At 43.6% G+C, this 19,097-nt stretch overlaps 1 protein-coding gene across 1 annotated transcript in view; it reads left to right on the top strand.

The window, feature by feature from the left end:
* The first annotated feature begins 4,975 nt into the window (after nt 1-4,975).
* Nucleotides 4,976-19,097, top strand: part of MBNL1 (muscleblind like splicing regulator 1) — a 133,166-nt gene continuing 119,044 nt past the window's right edge. The window contains exon 1 of the mRNA XM_065674740.1: nt 4,976-4,996. The gene's annotated coding sequence lies outside the window, so the exon portion shown is untranslated. The remainder of the gene's footprint in view (nt 4,997-19,097) is intronic.

Below are 19,097 nucleotides of genomic sequence, written 5' to 3'. Positions count from 1 at the left end.
GATTCAGACTAGATATTAAGAAGTTCTTTCCTGTGAGGGTGGTCAGGCACTGGAATGCATTGTCCAGAAGAGCTGTGTGTGCCCCATCCCTGGAGTTATTTAAGGCCAGACTGGATCGGGCTTTGAGCAGCCTGGTCTAGTGGAAGATGTCCTCACAAGCAAGGGATTGGAACTGGATGATCTTTAAAGTCCCGTCCCTTCCAACCCAAACCATTCTATGATTCTATCTTTAAATATACGCTGTTTCTGTTAATACATACTGCATATTCATTATATAAAGGTGCGTAGTTATAAACTAATGTCTGTGCATCTGAGAATGCTAATTCAAATGTATGCAATATAATGCAAGTACTGCATAGTAATGCAAATACTAAATTGAACTCCCATACATTTGCTTTTTTATAATAGTGATGCTATTATTTCTCTAATATGTATACTGATAATACCATGGCACATAACATTTTATAAGACAGAGGATAGCTAATTAGAAAATCGATTATTAATTCATTTAGCTGAAATTCTGAAGGACTGCAATAGCTCTAACTTAAGCAGGAGCAGGCTGGCAGCCATGAAGATCTCTTTTGTTTCTATGCAATTAAACAGCAAGAATACTAAAAAAATCACATCAGCAGATTCCCATGAAGCAGTAGCATCAAGTCTGAACAGGGGAGCAGGGGTGAGCACTGCTGCTCCAGCATGGAGTCTGAGGGCTGTAGGGTGAGCGTGGCCAGCCTTAGTTGGGTGCAGGCTCAGTGCCCCTTATTGCCCTCTGGACCCACGTCCTGCAAGCCCAACCCAAAACCTGCTTTTGGTTCCCACAGATGAGCAGGATTTGGAGCAGCAGAATGAGAAGGTAGGAATATTTGCATACCCTGACTAAGCAAACAACACCCTAATCACTCGCTTCCTTCCCAAAGAGGAGGACAAGCCCAAGAAGCAGCACCTTCCTCAGACACACTCAGCACCTTACCACTCTTTGCATGCATGACTGGTTGGTCAAGGGTTGAGCTGGGCTTTTCCTTTTAAGCACCTCAAAGGCTAATACTAGCACAGATACATTGGCTCAGGTAGCTTCGTGTCCAGCTGAAAGGTGGCTGTCTCAGCTATAACAAAATCAGCAGCAGGTAACATTTACCTTTACGAACAGTGAGCTGAAATCTCCAAAATAATTTTGAAGCTCAGGATTATAAATCCCAATGCTTTCAAAACTTGTCTTTCACAGCACTACCTATCATACAGGTTTGCAGCACTTAAGAGATCCAGACAGTATGTAAAACAAACATCTGAGATTTCTCACGACAGACATTATTTCGCATGTTTTTGTCAAAATGCCATGGTGGTGACAGTTTGTGTCTTGTATTGTCATTTTCAAGGTTTCCCTCTTTTCAATGTCTTCACTGCAGATGGTGTATTCCAGCAGTTGGACTCATGGGCCACTTAAGATGCAGGATGAGGAACTTCAATTTAGTGGCCATTTATTCAAAGACCAGGTGTTATTTAATTCCAGAAATATTACGTATTTCTATTTAGTAATATAAATATATGTAATATCATAGGATGATAGGATAACTCAGGGTGTAAGGGACTGTGGGAGATCCATCATCTAATCCAACCTGCTCCTGCTCAAGGCAGACATTTGTGACGTCAGACCAGTATATCCAGCAAACTGTGAATGGCAAGTCTGATTTCACTCTATGTGCAGAACTAGAATAAACCAGATACAAAGATAAATAGCCAAAACAAAAATCCATGTTATTTATACAATCAAGTTTTAGAACCAATCTGTTCAGAGTGGAAGAAGACAATGAATTATAAATATCAACCAGTACAGACTACCTCCTTCTAGAAAGAAAATTTAGTAGAGGCCATTAATACTATAAACATCATTACTGTCCGAAAACCTTGGAGTAAGGAAGAGATGGAAATGATCATATTAAACTGCAGATATAAAGTAAAGCCACAGAGTAAGAAACCCTTTGCAATGGACCAGAGCTCATAGCTTTGCACTTGCTTTTAAGAGAGCCAGGTCTAAGTATGAGCCTGTGCCCCAGCTCAAGCTTGGTCATATAAAACCCATACCCAAGACCCAAGGCCTCCATGCTCTTTCATGACTGAGAGGCAGCACTGCAACGGCTTGTGGGGGGCTTAAAGCAAAGGCAAAGAGGAAAAAATGAAGTTTAATAATCTCTAAGTAACCCTATTTCTGAGTCTGGTTTTAACCTGATTAGATGATATTGGTTAACATAAGAAATTAATTGTATCCCTTTTGATAATTCAAAATTATGACATTTGCAGCTTCTGGCATTGCCTAGCCTAAGGTGAGTATCACAGCAGCAGCAGCACACTCCTCTTCACTATTGCCCTGGCTCCCTTTAGCTCACTGCTCTAATGCTGCAGTAGACCTGCCCCTATTTTCTCTTAGACTTCATAAAAGCCATTCTGTTTAGCTTGGAAACTCATGTACAGAACCTGGATACCTTGGGTGATTTTAAGACCTGTCGGGTTTTGGTCCTTTTCTCCTTCTGAGATAGTCCTGGTTTGTACCTCTGATTTAGTGGCAGCCTCTAAAATCCCCGTCTACTTCCATTTCCCTAAACTAATTAGTGAAAATTCTGTTCATTACACATTTTACTATGGTGCTTCTGGTTGTGTAATTAAAAATAGTGAAAATGTGATAAAAAGGAGTCCTCACAGAAATTGTCTTGAAAATGCATAAATAGTCTGTAGTATCCAGCTAGTAAAACATGAAATTTTCTTTCCCAAAAAGCTAGTATTCAAGGGGATTGTTTTCTTCCCTCTGGAGTTACTCTATGCAGATGTATCTGTTTTGCTTTCAATGGGCAGGTCTCATGGCCTTTGCATGAACCGGTCACGTCTCACTTCACAGGCAAAATGCATAATTCTGTAAAACCGTTCCAAGGTAACAGCAATACTCCCCCAGCCCTGGGTGTCACGGTGCTTCCAGTTCTGTCACCCCTCACAGGCTTTTGCCTTTGTTTTGCATGGCCCAGGTGACATTAAGATAAGAAAAGCTATGTTAAAGTTATGTGTGCATGCTCCTTTGTGCTAAATTCTTCTATTCCTGAGTAGTATACAGACAGACTTACACTAAAAAACCAAACCAAAGCACAACCTCTCCGAAGGGCTGTATTTCACCCAGGCTGGACTAAGCGGAGCTGAACCAGGGTTCAGGCAAGGGGTAAGTGTGATGGGCTGCAGGCACGGACCAACACTGACACCAGCCAGAGTGCCTTCCTGTGCCATCCCATGCCCCTCTTGTGGTGCAACATCAGCGCAGGCTGAACGTTTGTGCACTGGGCTTTGGTTCAGATCCAGCTGGGGTTTATTTGGTTTCATTTTGTTTTGTCTTCCCCCATTTTGGGTGGGGACAGAAAACTTGGCCTCCAGAAGAACAGGAATTCAGTGTGAGTCAGACTGAAATCAGTCCAAGTATGTTTCAGTGGCGGTAAGCGATCTAAAAATAAATGTTCTTGTGATCAGCAGTGCTGGGTACGGCAAGGGGTCGTGTCGTAGCACTACACACCCTCAGCTCTCTGGAGTGCAGAGGGGTGCTCTGAGCCCAACCAGCTCCTTTCTCAGTCAAACACACAAGTGTTTAGGAGCCTGACCTCTCAGCCTGAAAGAGGGAGTGTTGCTTTCCAGGAGACGCCTGGTTTTAGCGGAAGGAGCTGCAGGAGCAGGACCTGCCTGTTGAGGGAAATAGTAACTGGCCACAAACACATGCATCAAGAGCAGGGGGCTGAAAAACGCACAAATGTACTTTTTATTAATGTAAAACCCAAGCAAACCTCAGCTCCTCTGCAGCTTGGAATACCTAAGATGTCCTACAATGTTTTTTTCTGAAGTTCAGAGGGAGTTTCCAGGATTTGCCTTCGTGCCCATTGCCTCTTGCCTTGTCTACCCTACTCCTACCCAGGCAGGAGGCAGCCTTGCTTCCTGGTACACCTGCGCTTGGGACAGGAGCCCTGTTCCTTTCCCCAGCAGCAGTCTGGCAGTTCTCCAGGCCAAAGCAGCTTCTGCTCTGCATTCTTGTAATAATTGTCAGAACAGCTTTCCAGAAGAACAGGATTGCCCATAGGCTACCACAGTGGCTGTGGATTTAGTGCTCTGCCGTGTGAAGGCTGGCTTCCAGCAGTCAGAAAAAGTCCTGGAACCTTGAAATGAGCTCTTCACCCCTCAGTCACCCTGTGTATGCCAGGCTCCAATCACCACATGCTGGCATGCTTCTGCATGGAGTCCATCAGTGTAGTCCTTACAGTGTAGCTGGTAGAGCTGGGCATCTTCAGATTTTTACCTAATAATTCTGATAACAATAGAGATATTAATTCAGCTGACTTTTGTTTGCTTTCAGTTTCATATTCTAAAAATATTTAAGGTAAAGAGTCTTTCCAAAGCCCAGGAGGAGCTGAACTCTGTAAAAGAGCCCGTAAGCCAGCCAAATACACTTCTTTGCTTAGTTATCACCCCAAGAGTACCCCCAAAGTCTATGAACACATTTGGAATGCGCAGTAAAACACCTACTTAAATGCTTAGATATTTACACATTTCTTCAAAGCAGCTTTATCAAGTGATCAGAAACCCAGGGGCATAACCTAAAGGCATCAACACCATGAGGACAGGACATTGTAGGTGGCTGATGTTGTGGGCAAAGTGACTGTTAGACTCATCTTTATTCTTTTTGCTTTTTTTCATCTTGACTCCGATCTGAATAAGGGAAGCCAAAGATTTAACTGCTGCTTTTGACTCATGTTGTCCGTTCCTGCCTTCTTACTTCACTTCCTGATATAGTCACCCAAGAACTACAGGATGGAAAGTCTCATAAATAACCTTTCAGTTGAAATAATCAAGTCATTTGATAACTGAAAGCAATTCAGCTGCTTGTATGCTGACTTCTGAAAAAAATTCTGCACTCTCAACTATTCTAAGGCTTGGTCTGATGAATTCTGTTTCCTGCCTGGAGACCTGCTTTGCTTTGGTGAGTGCTGCTGAGAAGCAGACAACACATCCCACCTGCTGTCATCTTGATTCCTCCTTTCTGATGGGAAAGCTGAAGACCGTGCCTTGCACAGCCCAGCTTTCCGAGCTACTGGAGGCAATATGCTTCAGGTGCTGTTCTGGAACATACCCAGCCAGGGGAAGAAGTGCTGGGGCAGCCAGCCATGCTAATGAGCTGGATGAAGGGATGAATGCCACCTGGCCCAGGAGCCCAGGGTTCCCTATCAGAGACAGCATGTCAGCTCAGTGGGGATTAAATAGGAGCTGTGATGCTGCCTGCTTGCTTGTAGAAGGCTCTTCAAACTGATGCTGTTTACAAGTGACAGGTGGGAGTACCCAAAGTGTTGAGGCTAAGGATGCATGAGAATAGAGCTACCTGAAAAGGTGAGGATGCGATTCTATTTTTCAAGTGTCTTTTCCTAATAAATATAAACATAATATAACATAATAAAATGCAGCAGAAGATTTTAGTGCTGAATGTGGTATTTCTTGGGAAACTGTTGTTAGATGATCTGCTGAAGAGGCAAAGCTTATATGAGTGTTTTCCTTCCTTCTTTCCAGTACTTCAGGAGCCAACAAGAAGGGTGGAGAGGGACTTTTTATAAGGGCGTGTAGGGATAGGATGAGAAGGATTGGATTTAAACTGAAAAAGAGTAGATTTAGTTTAGATATCAGGAAAGAGTTCTTCACTATGTTGGTGGTGAGACACTGGAACAGGTTGTCCAGAGAAGCTGTGGTTGCTCCATTCCTGGAAGTGTTTGAAGCCAGGTTAGATGGGCCTTTGAGCAGCCTGGTCTAGTGGAAGGCATCCCTGCCCATGGCAGGGAGGTTGGAACTGAATGACCTTTAAGGTCTTTTCTAACCAAAAGCAGTCTGTGAGTCTATGATTTTCGTATGTTGTTGGGTTGTGGTGTCACTCATCAGATGGAAGTATGAGTTACTATAGAGAAATGAAGTGACCCAGTTTGGCTTATCTAGTACCAGAAATACACATTCAGCATTCCTGCAGCAATGTGAAAGGGAACAGGTCTTTACTAAGACACCAGCAGGAGGGCTGTGTAATGTAGCACACAGAATTGAAAAGCAGAGTTGGAATACAGAGCTCATGGTCTTCTGCAGGTGTGCATTGCCGGCTGAGTCATACTTTGCTGCATCAGTCCTGCATGTTAGCTTAGGCTGTTCCTTCAAAAGCAGCCTCTCTTTAGTGTCATTTGAGGCAAATATGATGGAAACCATAAAGCCATTAATCTTCCAGTGCTACATCAAAACTTTAACTAACTTTAAAGGAAGCTGCCATGCAGAAGATGAAAACAGTTGGAGTCTGATGGTCTCTGCTAAGTGGCATGTCCCTTCCAGCAGCTGAATTCAAGTGAGGAAGATCAGCAATGCTGTTCTGGTACATATGCCACCTGTCCCACCCTGTGCTTGGGGATTCAGCTCTGCTGCCCATGCTGCCCTTGCATGTGCCAGGAAAATGAGCCTGCATGCAGCGCCCCTGGGCTGGTGTCACTAATGGGATGCTCTCTCACTAGGGTGGCAAGAGGAATGGTGTTTAAGGAATAACTTTACTGGTCAGACCCAGCAGCAGTTCAAATGCTGATTTTCTGTCACTCCATCTAGCCATACAATCTACTGAAGTACCTGATGAGGATAATGTGACTAAATCGGAAGGCACTGCTCTGCTTGCAGCCTTTTCAAACACTCGGTTGCTGTTAACATCTCTGTTGGTGGAGAAACACGCAAATGCAAACGCTTCTTTGTAAGCTGGCAGGCTGTTAGTATTTGCTTTTGGGCTTTTCTCTTGATTTTATCTACACATGCTTGCCTTGTGTAAGTCTTTGATTAGACCTAGAGCACTTTGGGCTCAGAAGTGAAGCTGGAGGAAGCAGTGTCGCAATGGCAATGGTTTGCGTTTCTGCCAAGCAGAAGCAGCAGTTCAACATGTACGGAAACAGCTATGCTGCAAATGGGAGAGGTGAAGAAGGCTAGGACGAAGTGCTTTGCTTCTGCTTTGATTGCTTTCTGAAAAAGTTATCCAAGATCATCTGAATCTGACTACTATCCTGTGTTGTTATTTCATATCAACAGAAGAGAAACCACTCTTTGTTCTCTAACAACATGCTGAAATCTTTAACCTGCTAACTTGTATAATGCTGTCTACATGTGAAGCTGAGACCTGAAAAGCTAAAGCTAGCAATTACTGTAATTACTCGGGTTTTTATGGAGAAAGCTGAAGCAGTTGTGTAAGTTTTTGGGAATGTAAAAGATATAATATTGAATCATGTTGAAAGGGCACAAAAAGTACTTTTTTCTTTGAAAGCTGGAACCCTTTGTAATAAGGGCGAGGATGACTTAAACTTGTAAGATTTTGTTCAGTACAGATTTCTCCACTCTTCATTTTGGAAGAAAAGAATGCTTGAGTACGTGTTGAAGAGTCAGGGCTGTTTTGTGCAGAGTAGGATGCTGAAATCTGCTGTTTCTTTATGTAGAGTTTTATTGTATTTAATATAAACTAAGATTTTAGAGATTTATTCTTTCCAAGATGTAAATGTTGTAAGAGAAGTTAGCTCCATTCCCTTGCCAGGCTGCGTGTGGGGCTGAGTGGCCCCACAAAGGTGCAGCTGACAGCAACCAGGAAAACACAGCAGATGCTGCAGTTCTGCTGGCAGTGCTGGGGCTGCATGCACAGCTGGGTTCTGGAGCAATGTGTGCAGCAGGGTGCTGTGCATCAAGGCATGGAGCAGCTCTGCAGGGTGGTGGTGGACATCCAGCCTGCCAGTGCTGTGCCCACCCTGCCCAGCGCTGGAGACAGTGCTTGGCAGCACTCAGCATAATAGCACTGGCTGCTGACACGTGGCTTTTGGACACTGCTGTTGCAGGGAGGAAGTGGGCCACTGGTATGGAGTAGCTGCAAGAGGAAACCACCGTTATGGCATGATGAAGTAAATCCAAAACCTAGTGTAGAGTGAGCTGGAGTCAAACTTGTCTGGGGTTTGATGACAATGTGAATTTGACAATACAAAATGTTTATGCATGTATATGTGTTTCCAGAATATTTCAGTGTCATGCTGCCTTTTACCTGTGTTAGAAGAGTATTTGGCAAAATAGTGCCTGGGTGGTACTGGTAGAAGAAACGTTTTGTGCGCAGGATGCAAGTCTCAAGTATAAAACTGAACTCCCACAAGTTTTGACTGCAAATGCTTAGTAAACTAAGTGTTGTTCTATTAATGTGTTATCTCTTCCGTGATTTATCGTCTGATGATGATAAGGAACATTCTTGGCTATTGACCTTTCTTTTCTTTTTAGTGATGTGTCGTCTGTTTATTTTAAAACATTGGCTTTTGCTTATTGTGGCATGTCTCAGTAAGTATCTGAGAATATGATGAAGGAAGATTGACTTTATTACATACATGTGGTGTACCTGCACAGGTTTAAGGTAAACCCTGACTGCTGGAGCAGCGATGCTGTTGTTGACCTTGCCTGCAATTTTCTCAATGCCAGCCTCAGTTTCCCTGCTGGTTGCTTCCCAGTTGCATTCATGTCTCCTTGCTTGTAGCCGTTGTGGAACAGGCAATACCCATGCCTTGAGGTTTGCAAGTTGCTATGTGTCCTCCTCTACAGCCTAGTTGAGGTCCTCTGCAGACCTGGGATCACAGGGCCAAAATGTATTTCCTGTGCTTGGGAGGGGACACAGAGGCTGAAATAAGAATCTATGACCTGAGCTGAGGGGCTGTGAGATGACAGTTTCTTGGAAAGATGCTGTCATGGATGCAGGGAAAGAGAGTAGAAAGGAGAATCTATTCGCATGGACTTACTTTGAGGAATCACTTTAAAAACAGTCTACCCCGTAAAACATTTAAGTATTTAAAATGATTCATTTGAGTGGAGGGTGAATGATGTTCAGTGTGCTCTTAAGTTTAACACCTTCCCTTTTTAATTCTAGACAGCACTTTTCCTTGAGCTTGACAGAAGGAGCTCCTTCCCTGGGATGAGGATGTGCATTGCCTGTGGGACTGTGGGAAGGAGAGCCAAGGGCTGAAGCATAGATCTCAAACATGGCTTCGTTTGTGTGCCAGGAGTGACACTTGGAGCATGTCAGAAGTAAGCTCTCAGGGAAGTGTGGGTTTAGTACCCATTTAACTTGCTTGTGATGTATACTAACCCACACAGTTTCATCCTGAGCTTGTAAAACATTTGAAAAAAGGGGGAAGTCTGTACCACACAAACTGGATTTGCTGGGCTTGTCTGCCACTGAGGTCAGGAAGTGGGAAAATTTGTCATCTTCAATAAACTGAATTTGAAGATGATGAAATTCTAAAGTAAAACTGAGAAATTCTAGGGCAAAACTGAGAGATGGTGCCAGGCTGGAAACCCCTGAGTGAAAACATATATGTGAGCATCTGAGTGTGAGCAATATTCCTGTTTGTGTTTTAACCTCAGCCAACAACCAAGCCCCACACAGCCACTCACTCACTTCCCTCTTAGTGGGATGGGGAGAGGATCTGAAGGGTAAAACTGAGAAAATTCATGGGTTGAGGTAAAGCCAGTGTAACAGGTAAAGCAAAAGCCACTCCTGCCAGCAAAGCAAACCAAGGTATTCATTCACCACTTCAGGTCAGGCAGGTGTTTGGCCATCTTCAGGAAAGCAGAGATCTCTGATGCAGAACAATTACTTGGGAAGACAAATGTCACCACTCTGAACTTCACCCCCTTTCTTCTTCCCCTAGTTTACATGCTGGGCATGATGCCATAGGGTATGGAAGATCCCTTTGGTCAGTTGGGATCAGCTGTCTTGGCTGTGTCTTCTCACAACTTCTTATGTACCCCAGCCTACTTGCTGGTAGGGTGGGTTGAGGAGCAAGAAAAAGCCTTGAGTTTTTGTAAGGCACTGTTCAGCAGTAACATCCCTGTGTTATTAACTACTGTTTTCAGTGCAAATCCAAAACACAGCCCCATATGGGCTACTGTGAAGAAAATTAACTCTATTCCAGCCAAAACCAGTGCCTGTGAGCAGCTGAGATGGAGGAAATGAAACATTTTAAAGGCGAGTTCTCTTGTCGGTAGGTTCTGACAGTTGGTGGGGGGGAAGTGGGGGAGGTGTTCTCTTCTTTTGTCAAGACTACCTTGTGACCATGAAAACATAACAGCAACAGTAATGAAGCAGAGGACATCCCTGAACAGATGGCAAATGGATAGACTGGGATAAGGAAAATACATGTCATGTACTGCAAATGCAGATCGAGGGTTCAGATCCTTGTTTCAGACTGTTATGGGACAGTCAGTGTCACTCTGCAGTTCAGGAGCTGTCAGGTAACAGTGACATCAACCAGCATTTCCAGGGTGTTTGTGCCCCACTTCACACTTCAGCTGCTGACACACCTCATCCTTATCCTTCACCACTGCATTACAACTTAGGTTAAATTTGCAAAGGCACTGAAAACGTTTGTGAAAGTGAGCAGGCAAAAAAAGGTCCCTGTCCTTTCTCCAACCCCAGGCAGGACTGAGGGTCCTGAGGCCATAAGCTCTGCCCTTTGTCTGCTTGATGCTGTGCTATGTGTAAGAGTTAAAGGGTTAAATGGCATGTCAGTCGGAAGTGAAGGCAGGAGCCAAAGTATTGGTGAACAGTGTTTTAACTCAAACCAGCACCAAATTTCCTATAATGATGCAGCAGGTCAAATTGCTTGTAATCATACAGTAGGCTCTTCGGGTTGCAGCTTCAAGTTTCCCTTATTAGTGGTTACTATGCTGCTGATCAATAACACTGATCACTGGTTTCTTCTCAAATGGATTTCTTTAATAATGAGTATTAACATGTAATGGCATGGTATCCAACTTATTGGGTTGCTGCTTAGTCACCTCAAGTATGATTACTAATGACTTGCTGAGGTATTTTCAGAGGGATTTAATAGGATTCTACACTGCAGTTTGTGGCTGCATGCTAAGCATTGGGAAGCTATTAAAATTTTTTAGACAAGTTTAGCATTTCTTAGTAGTTTCCACTGCAGGACATACAGTGCTTAATTTTGTACTATTTTAGTAAGCACATTGTTATTAAATATGGTATGAAATTAGAAAGAAGTGTACTTTGATACGGTATATTCCTTCCTTCTCCTTTTCCAGCAACAGGTCCCTGGTGCATACTTCACATGTTTAGTCTAACCAGTAAGCTTCTGTAAGGTCTCACTTTCCTCGTAACATACATTTTTGTGGATGTGGCAAATGGGAGGTAATATGCAAAATACCATCCCATAGAGCTGGTTTACAAGTAAAAATACTCGTAAATATCCCATGTAAATGAAAGTATGCAGAACAAACTTACCCCAAGTCAGCAGCCAGGAGCTGGTCTGCTGCAGATGTGCAATGTGGGGCCTGTGCTGCGCTGCATGTCAGTCCTCTGCGGACCATGCAAGTAACTCAAAATGTGTGAATACTTCAGATATGCTTTATCCATCCTTGTAATGGTAGCTGACGAAAGCTAGCTTTAAAAAAACTGGGACTGTCTCTTCCCCCCCCCCCCCCCTTCAAACTAACAAACAACCCCTTGCATCTTATCTCCTCTAATCAGCTAATGGAAAGTCTCAAACTGATATTGCCTTAAATGATGAACCTTGGGCTCACATCTGATCTTTTTCTATTGAATAGCTTCTGGCACTTTATGAGTTTACCATTCTTCGAACCAAATAAAGCTATCAGGATGCCTGATTGTATTTTACTGGCAGATTTACTAGAGGAAATCCTCCTTCTGGAGGAGCACAATGGCTGGTGATTTCTCCAGGGTGAGTAGCAGCCAGTAAAAACAAACATTATCCTGTTATAGTACATTTCTATAAAGGCCTGAATCAAAAAGCTTATGTATGAGGTTTAATCACCATGATTTTATATCTAATTACATATTTTTGAGTGGAGCGGAAGTACTTTATCATCCTAAAAGTTTTTGTCTTTGTGGTGTGTGGAGAAATTGTGTTCTGTTGTGTATTTCAAAACCAGTACATTTGCAGGGAATTATTTAGGTATTGACTACCCTAAGCAATGCTGCTTTCTCTGAGGATGGTGTTTACAGTTCTGTCACAGCAAAATTACCTTTTCCTGGTATGAGCAATCTATTTTCAGTGCTTATTTGATTTTATCTCCTTTTAGTTAATTTCTGTGTATTTTAGGGAGGTCATCGTGAAATTAAAACCAGCACATTTAGTTGCCCAAGTTTCAATGTATCTTCAAGTGCTTGGTTTTTCTTACTTTACAGCGCTCTTCTCCTGGGGGCCAAAAACACTTGTCCACTTGACTTCTGCACCTAGGGACTAGTCCTGGCATTAGAGCCTCAGGCAGGCTGGCATTGCCCTGGTTTGAACATATGTGCTGCAGTAAAGCTTTCTTTCTAGTGGTTGTGGAAACCATGACACAGGAGCAGCTGTCACACCCAGAATGATTGTCCTCGACAGAACAGCACCTGTGCTGGCGGTGGAGGCATCTCCATCCCATGGCTCTGGCAGGCAGGTCCCTGTTAAGCTCCGCATTGGCTTGTGGACTGAACACGGAACCGGGCAGCGTGGTCTGCGCTCACACAAGGGGAGAGACCACTGCAGCATGGGAGGTGCAACTTTGTGCTGAAGTGACTTGAAGGTATGCCATAGGAAATGTGGGTAAGCTTTCATGCGAGACTGTTGGTGTTTAAATGTTTAAGAAGTTATGCTATGAGGTCAAAATGGAGATTTATACTGTAGTTCATGTAGTAGTCACACTCATGGCTGAGTATGATTTGCATGTTACTCACGAAGATTATTTTTCGTGACTTTAAGCTTTGCTCATGCAAATTCCCATAAAGGTGTCTCCAGTTCCACTGAGCTTTTGGACATGAAAATAAGGACAGCGGGAAATTCCTTGTGAAAATGGAGCTGAATGTCATGAAAACACCAGCTGTTGATCTTATAATGGCTGTAACATCAGCTTAGCATTGGTTTGCATATTAACACCCATGTTCTTGAAGGTGCCTTGTGTTTTTAAGGTCTCATTTGAATGCTTGCACAAGCAGCTGAGAGAACATGGAAAGTTTTCCTCCTGCGCAGGTCCTCCAGCAGCAGCTGGGTACCATCCTGGGGTCCTGGAGGCTGGAGCCTCCCTGTCATTCCTGGCACAAGGTGCCTGTTCCTGGCCCAGCTCTGCTGGGAGGGGAGGTCAGAGGAGCACTTCTGCAAGGAGTGCTCCTGGAGAACTTCAACATCTTTCATGTGAGGAAGACAGAAGTACTGGGAGGGACTGCAGGACGGCACCTTTAAAAGATGTCAGCAGGCTGTGCTGAAGCTTTGTGCTGCTTTTGAGATCTGTGCTGCCTGATATGTTGGGAAACCAATTGTTTTGCTGCCTCTGTCAGAGGCTGTGTCTGCTCGGTGAGTCCTGCAGCCTGAGAGAGGGCAGCAAATCTTCACTGAAATACTGTGAAAACGAATCGGTCTGCAAGCCTTTGGGGATTTAATAAGTACAGGCACAGCCCTCAAGTCCTTAATGCATGTAGACCCACATGGGACACCTCGGGTGCTGCTCTGGCAAACCCAGTCCCAGGGGCTTGGGGTGCAGCAGCTGCTGCTGTGGGAGCAAACAGTGCTTGGTGCCTCCCAGGTCAGACCCATAGTCTCTTTTTCCCCTCTAGCTCTTATATAGCAGAGGGTTCTGGCTAATACATATGTTTGAAGAGAGTACTTTGATGGGTCATTGTTCTGAAAATTGAAATGGAATAATGATGATGTTTTTTTGGTGTGGGGTTTAGTTTGTTGGTTTGTGGTTTGTGGGGTTTTTTTGGGGGGGGAGGGGGTTGGTTTGATTTGGGGGTTTTTATTTGTTTTGGTTTGGGGTTTGCTGTGTGGTTGGGGTTTTTTTTTCTCTAACTCTTATCTGGACTCTCTGGATTTTTTTTCTTTGTGGTTTTCTTAAAAGTGCAGCTGACCCAATCACTGGGTTCTTTCTTAACCAAAGAATTTGGCCTGTTTGGTGCTGGAGCTGCAGCCCGGACTGCTGATCCCTGGGGACCGCTGCGCAGGAAACTTTACTGGTAACTAATCTCCTGCCTGGACCAAAATCAGGGGCAGATGCTGGTACACTCCTGTTTGACGCTGAGCCTTCTGGCTCTGGTGTGGAGTGGCTGGAAGGGGAAGACAAGAGACAGGATCTTTGTATGGGAGTTCAACAGGCTTATGCCATTTCTCAAAAAGTATAAATGCGGAGAGCTGCTTCAACTGAATCAGAAACTGGTTTCAGCGGTCTGTAAGGACTGAAAGTTTTCCTAATTTTGCTTTCCTGCATGTGGTGATTTTCCGTGTTTCAATATGATAATACCCCATGAAACACGATCTTCAGGCCATTCGGGAGAACGATGTGCTAAAGTGTTTGCCCTGCAGGCAATGTCTGCTCCTGGCAGGGGCCTGGAGGACTGCCCTGCTCTGTCGGAAATAAATCCTGTGGAGAGTAGGAGCCGCCTGCCCAGCTTAGAGCACTCAGCAGATCAGTGGGGCCAGGGGGATGGCAGGTGCTTTTCCGGGGGGGTTTAATTCTGTGTACTCAAGCCAAGGTTTCAATGGCTGTAACTTAAATAATGCAGACACATGCTTCTTTCAAGTGGTCAGCGTTGTCTGTTGTGATAGAGTATTTCATTAGAGTTTATCTGCTCCATGCCTGCAGATCTCATCCCAAACCTTAATTTGACATCTGGACTGTGAAGATGGCAGACTGCTTATTCCATTGTAGACCCTGACTGAAAAGCCAGGTGTGGTGATGGGCAGAAACCTTGGTCTCACTGCTACTGGCACTGCCCCTGGGAGAGCCTGAGCCCAGGGCAGGCTCTGTCCCATGAGAGATGCAGGACCTGTGCCCTGGCCAGGTCTGGCATTGCTGTGAAGAAGGCAAGGCTGCCAGAGCAGCAAAAGGACTGTCTGACGGGAGAGTCTGCTTCAGGTGTCGGATTGCTGAGGGCATGCTTCCTGCTGCTTGCTTTGTTTCACTTGGAGAAGAGTCATGAGACATTTTAGATGGCTTCATTTCCATAGAATCACTTTGAATTCAGGTTTTGTTTGGTTTCTGGATGAACATTGTGACCCCTGCGTGCCTGTCCCAGTCCTTGTCTTTGTCTCAGTTGCACTTACTTCATTTTACTCTTCATCAGGTGCATGGAGTTGGAGTTTGGCAGGCAGGTGCTCTCTCCATGGTTTTGATTTTCATCTCCTAGAGTGATTTTGGCCAGAAATGATTTTTCCAGTTACCATCAGAAGTTAATACAGCCCTTGTTTTCTCCTGACTGCAGCACCTTGGGCATAGTATTTGGTACAACTAGGCAAGGGAAGTGATTAGGTCAGAATTTCAGCATTTACCTTATTACTAAACTAAATAGAGAGGAATTAAAGTTCAGTTATAATTATCCTGTTCTCATTAACAGTTCCTCTGGTTACTGTAAAATATGTGAGGCTCCAAGAAATTGTGTGACTTTTATTATATTTATGAAAGTAGCCTTTCAAGACCTACTGCCTATGCAAGGAAGAATAAGCTTGCATACTTCTTAAAACAGTTTTCTGACTGCTCTGTATAACACTCAGTATTGCCTAACACAGGACAAAGATCAAAATAAACAGACTTAAATGCTTCTTCTTAGCTACTTTTTCTATTTTGAACCACATCTGAGAAGTCAGCTTTTTTATGAAAGCTGCTGCATATCATAGAACAGTTAGGGTTGGAAAGGACCTTAAGATCATCTAGTTCCAACACCCCTGCCATGGGCAGGGACACCTCACACTAAACCATCCCACCCAAGGCTTCATCCAACCTGGCCTTGAACTCTGCCAGGGATGGAGCATTCACAGCCTCCCTGGGCAACCCATTCCAGTGCCTCACCACCCTAGCAGGAAAGAACTTCTTCCTTATATCCAATCTAAACTCCCCCTGCATTACAACAATTCAGCCTCTTGTATAATGTACTGATATACCTGAACATAACTCTTTCAACGGGTATTTCTTAGAATGAAATTCTTCAATTTAACTCTGAAAATATATGAAGTCTGCCAGAAAATTCTGTTGCTGTGGGGTTTAGTGCACTGCTCCATCCCTGGCAGTGTTCAAGGCCAGGTTGGACAGAGCTTTGAGTTACATGGTCTAGTGTGAGGCATCCCTGCCCATGGCAAGGGGGTGGAACTAGATGATCTTAAGGTCCTTTCCAACCTGAACCATTCTGTGCTTCTATGATAATTCCTTGTGCTGGACTTGAATCTTTTAAGTAAGGTTTCTGCTTTATGCCTTTTACAGGCAACCTGTAAATCTGTTTTAATGGATATGCTGTCTGGATCTGCATTTCTTATTTTTGTCTTTCTGTAATTATGTCTTTCATATTTTTTCTTCATATACATTTCTGAAATGTAAGGTACAAGTAATGATGCCACATGATTCAGGGCTGCCTGGAGAGTACTATGTATGTGCTGTTGCTACAGGGGTGCAGTCTGCCATAAATGAGGCAAACCAGCCTGGAACAGCAAAAAGACAACTTGGTTGAAAATGCAATATTCAGAAGCTGGACTCCATTCATGTGCACGGAATGTACCGTGTTTGTGACTTCCCCCTACTCTTCAACCATATTCATTCCTTTGCTTCAGCCATCTGAAGGCTATTAATTAAGCAGTAGCGCACTACAAGTATTTTGGAATTAGGAGTGTGACATCTGGTGACCCTTGAAAGGAGCATCTATCCACAGCTGGCTTTTCACTCCTGACATGCTGCTCCGTACAGACTGTACCACAACACAGTAAAACACAGTAGAGTGAAGATTTGGTGCATTTTAATTCAGTAAGATTTTTCAATACCCTTATCAGAAATTGAATGAAATGACATATTTTTTTAAAAAAGCAGAAAGTTGAAAAAGTGTTGTAAAAATATGGAAAATATAAATTTATTTCAATAAGGTAATAAGAAATGTGTGCATTCTGCACCTCCTGAATTTCTCACTGTCACAAAACTACCTGCTGATATGAACCTTGCGTCAGGCCAGCTCTGTCAGCAGTGGAGGAAGCACAAGGCAGGGCAGGTCTTCGGTGCTGGCACAAGGATGGTGGTGGGGATCTAGGCGCTGATTATGCTCAGTGCCTGCTTCACCTCTTCTGGAGCAACTCAGACTTAACCTCAGACATTGAAATGAGACATGATTAATAATAAAATTTACTTGCTATGCCTTCTTGTTGCAGCTATGACAGCACTGTGACCAACAGAGGTCTTCCCTCCTGAGATTGTTTAAAAGAGATTGGTGACATGACAGCGATGGTGCCAGGGATATTTGTGTCTGTTTGCAAATAGCAAAGTTCTTTGCAGTGGGAGAGGTTTAAAGGTAAAGACAGCAAGAGGTAAACTCCAGACTATGGTCTGTGAATTTTCCGTTTGTTGTTACTTGCGTGTTTAAACTGACAGCTCTCTACATATACCAGGGCATTTCTGCTGTTGGTCATCTCGGTTGTCCATAGCGTGTTCCCCAAAGTTAATGTTAGTTAATCCCAGATGTGGCATTTACCAAGTCTGATTTTTTAGTTTGTAATCTTTAAAAGCAGGGGCTGAATTTGACCTTTCTTTATTTTCCCCCCTTTTTTTCTTTTTTTTTTTTGTTTTTCCTGTTTCTCTCATTAGCAGTGTCTGCAGTTATCACCTCCAGCACTGTGCTCCACACTCAGTAACAGTTTGGCCAGCAAACGGCTGAAGCACTGCTGTAGCTCTGTGTTGGGGGTTTAACCCCAGTTGGCAACTAATCCCCAGTGGGATGGGGGAGAGAACTGGAAGGGTAAAAGTGAGAAAGCTTTTGTAGACTTGAAATAAAGACAGTTTAATAGGTAACACAAAAGCTGTTGGCACAAGAGAAGCAAGAGCCTTACTGGTTGTGAAGATCTGTGTACCGCCCAAAAGCTGGCAACTTTTTCATTAAAAAATAATCAAAGAGACCTAATTTTCATTTACCTGAAATATTATTTTTATGCTTCCTACTTAAATATAAAGAGTGCAACTTCAAATATTGAGTTAGAAAATCCAGCTTATGTTTACGGAATAAGCTAATCATTAACACAAGGCTCTAGAGATATTGCCCTATGCCCTGTTATGCCCATAGCTTGTAATGATTGCATCAGCTTGAACTGCACTGGGTGAGCACTGTTCTGTTTTTATTTAAATGGGATGGCAGTCTGTGGAAAGGCTGTGGCTGAAGCAACCATTTCCAGAATACAGTCCTGAGCCTGTACCCTGCATGAACGGAGTGGCTGTTTCTATGAACAGTTGTGTCACGGAAAAACAGATTAGGAAACTTCTGTGATTGTGTTAGTGAAATGAATGGTGCATCTCCTGTCTGTCTGCTGGGGTTTGTGTTTGTCATTGCGTGTTGGTTAAGTGGTAGGTACATCAACATGTTTCTAGTTTCTGAGTAACGTGTGGTAAAGAAAAATCCCTGAAACTGTTGGGTTTTTTTGACATGGCCAGACTTGAATCCTAGGTGAGAGGAAGACAGAAGTGATACTTTTGTTGTCTTCCCATTTTTTTGATCTGATAACTTTTAATTTGGGCACCAAAGGATGGGTCTGGGTGTGTATGAATGAGGGCTCTTGGGAGGGGAAGTTGTTATGAAGAATCATGAAGCCTCTTGAGATGTTGTGAACCTAACACCAACCCCCAAATACTATATCTGTGTTGGTTAATTCCTCAAACTGTGAAAATATGTGCTATAAAAATGCTGGTTTAGAGGGTGTTTCATAGCAGAGGATGTGTTTGAATGTAGGTCTCAACTAGATGTGTGGAAATCAGCAGTGTTTTTTAAAGAAATTGAGCACAATGGTTTACTGAAGAGACAGGGAGGCCCTGAAGGGTGAGGCAGTAGTGATCTGTGAACTAGAATACCTTGGACTTTGCAACCAGCAGTGACTGAGAAATTTTCTACAAACATCAGACTTTGATGCAATTTTTGCACTGGGAGTCAGAGCTGCAGCTGAACCCTAGCATTTCTGAGACAAGGAGTGTAGCTCCCATCGTAATGCTGTAGCGTTTCACTTCAAACCTGTAATAGCAAGCTTAAGTAGCATCTAAAT

The sequence above is a fragment of the Lathamus discolor genome, chromosome 3 (assembly GCF_037157495.1).
Source record: "Lathamus discolor isolate bLatDis1 chromosome 3, bLatDis1.hap1, whole genome shotgun sequence".
NCBI lineage: Eukaryota > Metazoa > Chordata > Aves > Psittaciformes > Psittacidae > Lathamus > Lathamus discolor.
Note: the sequence above shows the minus strand (reverse complement) of the source record. Positions and strands in the feature narration are given on the sequence as shown.